Source organism: Nicotiana tabacum, chromosome 6 (assembly GCF_000715075.1).
Source record: "Nicotiana tabacum cultivar K326 chromosome 6, ASM71507v2, whole genome shotgun sequence".
Lineage (NCBI taxonomy): Eukaryota > Viridiplantae > Streptophyta > Magnoliopsida > Solanales > Solanaceae > Nicotiana > Nicotiana tabacum.
The window spans coordinates 136,786,489-136,793,748 of record NC_134085.1 but is presented as its reverse complement, the minus strand read 5'-3'; positions in this window follow the sequence as shown (position 1 = coordinate 136,793,748).

Here is a 7,260-nt window from a genome sequence, read left to right as displayed (position 1 = left end):
TCAAACTCTGAGGGACAACCAGTTATATGCTAAGTTTTCGAAATATGAATTTTGGTTGAGTTCAATTGCATTCTTGGGTCATGTTGTATCAGCAGAGGGTATTCATGTGGATCCTAAGAAGATTAAGGTAGTCAAGCACTGGCCTAGACCCACATCAGCTATAGAGATCCAGAGTTTCTTGGATTTGGCAGGTTACTATCGTTGATTTATGGAGGGGTTTTCATCCATAGCAGCCCCGATGACCAGATTGACCCAAAAGGGTTCCTCGTTCAGGTGATCGGACGAGTGTAAGGTGAACTTTCAGAAGCTCAAGATAGCTTTGACTACAGTGCATGTGTTAGTTTTACCCAAAGGTTCAGGGCTATATATAGTATATTGTGATGCATCTCGTATTGGACTTGGTGTGGTGTTGATACAGAATGGCAAGGTTATTGCATATGCTTCGCGATAGTTGAAGATTCACGAGAAAATTATCCAGTTCATGATTTGGAGCTAGCAGCCATTATTCATGTGCTAAAGATTTTGAGGCATTATTTATATGGCGTGTCGTGTGAGGTGTTTAGGGATCAAAAGAGTTTGCAATACTGATTCAAGTAGAAGGAGCTAAATTTGAGGTAGAGGAGGTGGTTGGAGCTATTGAAAAACTATGATATCACCATCTTGTATCATCTTGGGAAGGGCAATATAGTGACCGATGCTTTGAGTAGGAAGTCAACCAGTATGGGTAGCCTTGCGTATATTCCAGTCGGTGAAAGACTTCTTGCTTTGGATGTTCAGGATATAGCCAATCAATTCATGAGGTTGGATATTTCTGAGCCCAACCGTGTTCTAGCTTGCAGAGTCACTCGGTCTTAGGGACACAATGCAGCACAAAGATGCCAAGCAGGTTTCAGTTAGAGATGGTGGAGTTTTGAGGATGCAGGGTCGTGTTTGCGTGCCTAATGTGGATGGACTTCGTGAGTTGATTCTAGAGGAGGCCCATAGTTCCCGGTATTCTATTCATCCGGGTGCCACCAAGATGTATTAGGACTTGCAGCAACATTATTGGTGGAGGAGAATGAATAAGGATATTGTTGCATATGTAGCTTGGTATTTGAATTGTCAGCAGTTAAAGTACGAGCATCAGAGACTTGATGGTTTGCTTTAGTAGATTGAGATTCCTGAGTGGAAGTGGAAGCGTATCACTATGGACTTCGTCGTTGGACTCCCACAGACTTAGAGGAAGTTCGACGTAGTATGGGTTATTGTGGATAGGCTGACTAAGTCGGTGCACTTTATTCCAGTGGCGATTTCCTATTCGTCGGAGCGGTTTACAGAGATTTATATCCGTGAGATCATTCGCCTTCATGGTGTGCATGTGTCTATTTTTTCTGATCGGGGTGCGTAGTTTACCTTGCATATTTGGAGGGCAGGTCAGCGTGAGTTGGCTGCGCGGGTCGAGTTAAGCATACCATTTCATCCTCAGACGGATAGACAGTCCGAGTGAACTATTCAGATCTTGGAGGACATGCTTCGAGCCTGTGTTATTGACTTTGGAGGTTCTTGGGATCAGTTTTTGCCGTTAGCGGAGTTTTCCTACAGCAACAACTATCAGTCGAGCATCCGGATAGCCCCTTATGAGGCATTATATGGGAGACAGTGTCGATCTCTAGTTGTGTGGTTTGAGACGTGGGACATTCGATTATTGGGTACAGATATGGTACAAGATGCCTTAGACAAGGTTTAGATCATTCAGGATAGACTTCGTACAGCCCAGTCCAAGCAAAAGAGTTATGCCGACCGTAAGGTTTATGATGTGGAATTCATGGTCGGAGAGCGAGTGTTACTTCGAGTGTCGCCCATGAAGGGTATGATGAGATTTGGGAAGAAGGGCAAGCTAAGACCTAGGTTCATTGGGCCTTTTGAGATCCTTGACGAGTGAGAGATGTGGCTTCCAAACTTGCATTGCGCCGGGCTTATCAGCACTGCATCTAGTGTTTCATGTTTCCATGCTTCGGAAGTATCACGACGATCCATCCCACGTGTTAGACTTTAGCACTGTCCAGTTGGACAAGGATTTGACCTACGAGGAGGAGCCAGTGGCTATTCTAGACCGACAGGTTCGACAGTTGAAATCAAGGAGTTATCTGTCAGTTCATGTGCAGTGGAGAGGTCAGCCTACTGAGTTAGCTACCTGGGAGTCCGAGTTCGATATGCGAAGCCGATATCCCCTTCTTTTCACCAAATCAGGTACTTTTCTATATTCGTTTGAGGATGAACGATTATTTTAGAGGTGGAGAATGTGATGCCCCAAAGGGTTATGTTTTGTTTTAGAATCCGAATCCAGGTTCCAAGGCCTTGAAAACTTAATTTTCCTTCTCCTCGATTTGCGTGCACAGTCCGGACGCATTTTTCGGAGAGCCTTTATGTGAAATCTAAGGAAAATGTTGAATTTTGCCTTTGAAATTGATTAAAGTTGACTTTGGTCAACGTTTTTGGTAAATGAACCTAAACCCGTGATTTGACGGTCCCATAGGATCCGTAGTAAAATATGCGACTTGGGCGTATGCCCGGAATCGAAGTCCGAGGTCCATAGCCCGAGAAATGAATTTTTGATGAAAAATTGTTTGCTGGAAAATATAAGATTTTTTTAGAAATGGAATAGTGTGTAACCTCATTGGTATCAGGCCCGTATTTTGGTTCCGGAGCCCGGTACAGGTTTGATATAGTATTTAAGTCGTATATGTGAAATTTGTTGAAAAATGGAAGAGATTTGATATAATTCGGAACCTTAGTTGAAAAAATAGAAACTTTGAACTATCTTGAGAATTTCATGAGTTTTGGTGCTAAATTCGTTATTTAAGATATTTTTTTGTCGATTTGATCGCACGAGCAAGTTTGTATGATGTTTTTAGACTTGTGTGCATATTTGGTTTGGAGCCCCAAGGGCTCGGGTGAGTTTCGGATAGGCTATGGGGTGTTTTGGAACATAGGAAATATTACTGGTATGCTTCAGCTGTTGCAGGCCTCTGATCTCACAATTGCGAGATCGGGCTTGGCAATTGTGAGCTTCACAGGCTTGGCAATTGTGAGCCTTTCATTGCAAATTCGATCAAAAGTTTGGGCCAGCATGTTCGCATTTGCGAAGTCAAGGGAGGGTCAACCTTCGCAGTTGCAACAGTAGCAGACATGCGGCAGGTTCGCATTTGCGAAGCCTGTCTTGCATTTGCGAGCTTTGCAATTGCGAAGCTCCTGTCGCAAATGTGACATCTGCAATTGATCAAAACTTCAGTTGGATGGGATTTTGAACTCATTTCTCAAATTTTCAAACCCTAAGATCCCATAGGCGATTTTCTAAAGGAGAGTTCTTCCCCAAATCATAGGTAAACGATTTCTAACTCATTTTCTTCAATCTACTTCATCCTTTTCAAGTTTTATCTCAAGATCTAGGGTTTTTCATGGGAAATTGGGTGTTGTTGGGTAGAATTTAAGATTTTCGAAATTTGAGGATTTGGACCTCAAATTGAGGTCGGATTTCAAAACCAATTGCATATTTGGGTTCGTGGGTGAATGGGTAGTCTGGTTTTGGTTCGAACTTCGAGTTTTGGACAAGCGGGCCCGGGGTCAATTTTTGACCTTTTGGCAAAATATTGGGAAATCTATACTCATGCATTAGAATTGGTTTATTTAGCGTTAATTGATGTTAATTAGTTAATTATGCATAGATTCGGGTAGTTTGGAAGTGAAAATCAAAGGAAAAGCAGTAATTAAGGCTTGATTTTTGGCTGTGGTATCGAGGTAAGTGTTTGGTATAACCTTAGGTTGAGGAAATAGGTATTGTAATCTTATTTGCTATGTGTTAGTATTGAGTACGGCGTATAGGTATGGTGACGAGTATCTATACGTTGGTGTCGGCATGCAAGTGAGACTTATATCGTGACTGTTGTGTCTTTTATTATGTACTGTTCATGCTTAAATTGATTATTATACATGCTGAACAAGTCTTATGATATTTTCTTGGTATTTGATCATTGTTGAGTATTGACTCAAGTTGAGACTTACATTGTAAATTTAACTGTTGAAATGAAATTGGTTATGGCTGATTCCATTGCCGGAATGTTATTATCTCTATTGTTTGGGTAAGGAAGAGTGTAAAGCATGAAGGGTGATGTCATGCATGATATTGTGAGAGAGTTTAATGCACGAAGGGTGATGTCGTGCCATATTCAGTGAGTGTTAATGCATGAAGGGTGATGCCGTGCTTATTTTTGTGAGTGTTAATGCACAAAGGGTGATGCCGTGCCATGATTATGAGAGAGTTAATGCATGAAGGGTGATGTCATGCCGCTTCTATTGATTTTATGGTTAGGACTAGAGTAAAAGAACAAAGGGTGATGTCGTGCACATGTTACTGTGTTATCATTTATGTTGGTTCAAGTTTGATATTTACCTTGCTTCTTTACTTTATTACTGTCATAATCTGATGTTCCCCTCAGCAGGTTTCCCTTTCCCGTCTTTAACTATTAAATTTCTATTATTACTGTTTCTTGTATATGATTTAACTGTACATGTTATATTATTGTCATGCCCTAGCCTCGTCACTACTTTGCCGAGGTTAGGCTTGATACTTACTAGTACATGGGGTCAGTTGCTGATACTGCACTCTGCACTTTCTGTGTAGATTTCGGTGTTGGACCTCGTGAGTAGTGTTGAGGTTGCTGCCATCAGTCCACGAGAGACTTAAGGTAGATCTGTCGGGGTTTGCAGACCCTAGAGTCCCACTTCCCCCTATTTTGGATTATCTGTCTCTTTCCATTCCGAGAACAGTTGTAATTCTTTAAACCAGTATTTGTAGAGCATCTTAGACGTTTGTGAATTGTGACACCAGATCATTGGGGTAGACATGTATTGGAGTATTTTGAACTATATAACACTTCCACACTTTATATATGTTTAGCTTTAGTTATTATTTATTTCTGTTTTGCATTATTGTTAATGTGTTAAAACTGTAATTGTTGGCTTGCCTAGCATTCAAGAGTTAGGCATCATCATGATCTCGACGGTGGGAAATCCGGGTCGTGACAAGTTGGTATCAGAGCACTAGGTTGCCTAGGTCTCACAATTCACTAACAAGCTAGGTAGAGTATGAGGTATCAGTACAGAGACGTCTGTGCTTATCCCCCAAAGGCTACAAAGTTTAGGAATAACTTCACATCTATTTTTCTCTGTCATGCAATTTGATTTCTCAATGCTAATTGAACTTCTACTCTGTTCTTTCGTAGATGGCGAGAACACGTACCGCTTATCAATAGCCCGAGCTCCTAGTGGCAGCTCCTACGAAGGGCAGAGGATGAGGTTGTGGCCATGATAGGGGTCGAGGCAGGGGCAGGGCTCAGCCTAGAGCTCGAGTAGTAGCACTATCACCGGAGCCTCAGGTATATTTGAGGATGAAGTCACAGCCCAGACCGTTCCAGCAGGGCCAACTCAGGTTCCATAGGGGTTCATCGCTACCCCGATACTTCAGGATGATTTGTTCTATCTAGTGGGTCTTATGGAGAGCGTAGCTCAGACTTACACCTTCCATGTAGCACCGACCGTCTCTCAGCTGGGGGAGGATCTGAGACTCCCGCTACCCATACTCCGGAGTAGATGGCTCCTCAGTTCTAGATTCCAGCAGCTCAGCTAGTGGGAGTAGCATAGCCGGTTGTTGCATCTCAGGCCGTTGGTGGCTCATCTATGGCTTCAGAGGCTTTGTTGAGGTTGGATAAGTTCACCAAGCTTTTCCTAGTTCATTTCAGTGGGGAAGCTTCTAAGGACCCCAGGATTTTCTTGACCGATGCAATGAGGTGTTGCGGAACATGGGGATAGTAGAGACCAATGTGGTCGACTTTGCTATATTGTAGATGATATGGTCCGCCAAGAGACGGTGGAATGATTTTATGTTGACTAGACCAGCTGGGTCGCCTGCCTTGACTTGGGACCAGTTGTCTTAGCTATTTCTTGAGAAGTTCCTTCTTGAGACTCAGAGAGAGAACTAACGCAGGCGGTTCAAGCATCTTCAATAGTGTTCTATGACTGTCACTCAGTACGTGTCTAGGTTTGTTGATTTGGCTCGTCATGCTCTTCTTATACTCCCCACCGAGAGAGAGAGAGAGAGAGAGAGAGAGAGAGAGAGAGAGATAGAGAGAGAGAGAGAGGAGGTTCATTGAGGGACTCACTCAGCCTATTAGATTACAGATGGCTAAGGAGACGGGTAGCAAGATTTCTTTTCAAGATGCGGCCAATGTGGCCCGGCGAGTTGAGGCAGTTCTAGCTCAGGGGAGTGGTCATGGGTATGACAAGAGGCCTCATCATTCTAGTAGGTTCTGTGGTGCCTAGTCTGGAGGCAGGGATTCTTTTAGCAGGGGCCATCCTCCCAAGCCATTTCATGCAGAACTTCAGGCTTCTCATGGTGCTTCAAGAGGCTGTGTTTCTCATATGTAGTAATCTGATCAGCTATCCTACAGTTCACCACCAATTCCTATCAGTGCGCTCCCACTCTAGAGTTTTCAGGGTGGTTACTCAGGCCGTCAGGGTAAGTTTCAGGGTCAGCAGTCCCAGCCGTTGAGGACCTGTTATACTTGTGGCGACCCGAGGCACATTACTAGATTTTGCCCTCGAGCCTCAAGTAGTTCTCAGTATCAGATTTCTCGTGCCATAGTTCAGGTAGTGGGTGTCCCGCCGCTCGCTCAGCCAGCTAGAGGTAAGGGTCAGGCAGCTAGAGGTCGGGGTCCGCCCCGATGTTATGCTTTCTCAGCCAGACCTAAGGCCGAATCATCCGATGTCATGATCACGGGTATTGTTCCAGTTTGCCATAGAGATGCTTCAGTTCTATTTGATCAAGGATCTTCTTATTCCTATGTGTCCTCCTACTTTGCTTCATATTTGGATGTGCCTCGTGATTCTTTGAGTGCTTCTATGCACGTGTCCACGCCGGTGGGGGATTTTATCGCTGTAGATCATGTCTATCATTCGTGTCTGGTTACTATTGGGAGTCTTGAGACTAGCGTAGATCTCCTACTTCTATATATCATAGATTTTGATGTCATCTTGAGGATGGATTGGTTGTCACCTTATCATGCCACATTGGGCTGTCAAGCCAAGACCGTGACCTTAGCCTTGCCGGGGTTGCCTCGATTGGAGTAGAGAGGGACTCTTAGTCATTCTACCAGTAGGGTCATTTGTAATATGAAGGCTTGACGTACGGTCGAAAAGGGGTGTTTGGCTTATTTGGCTTATGTT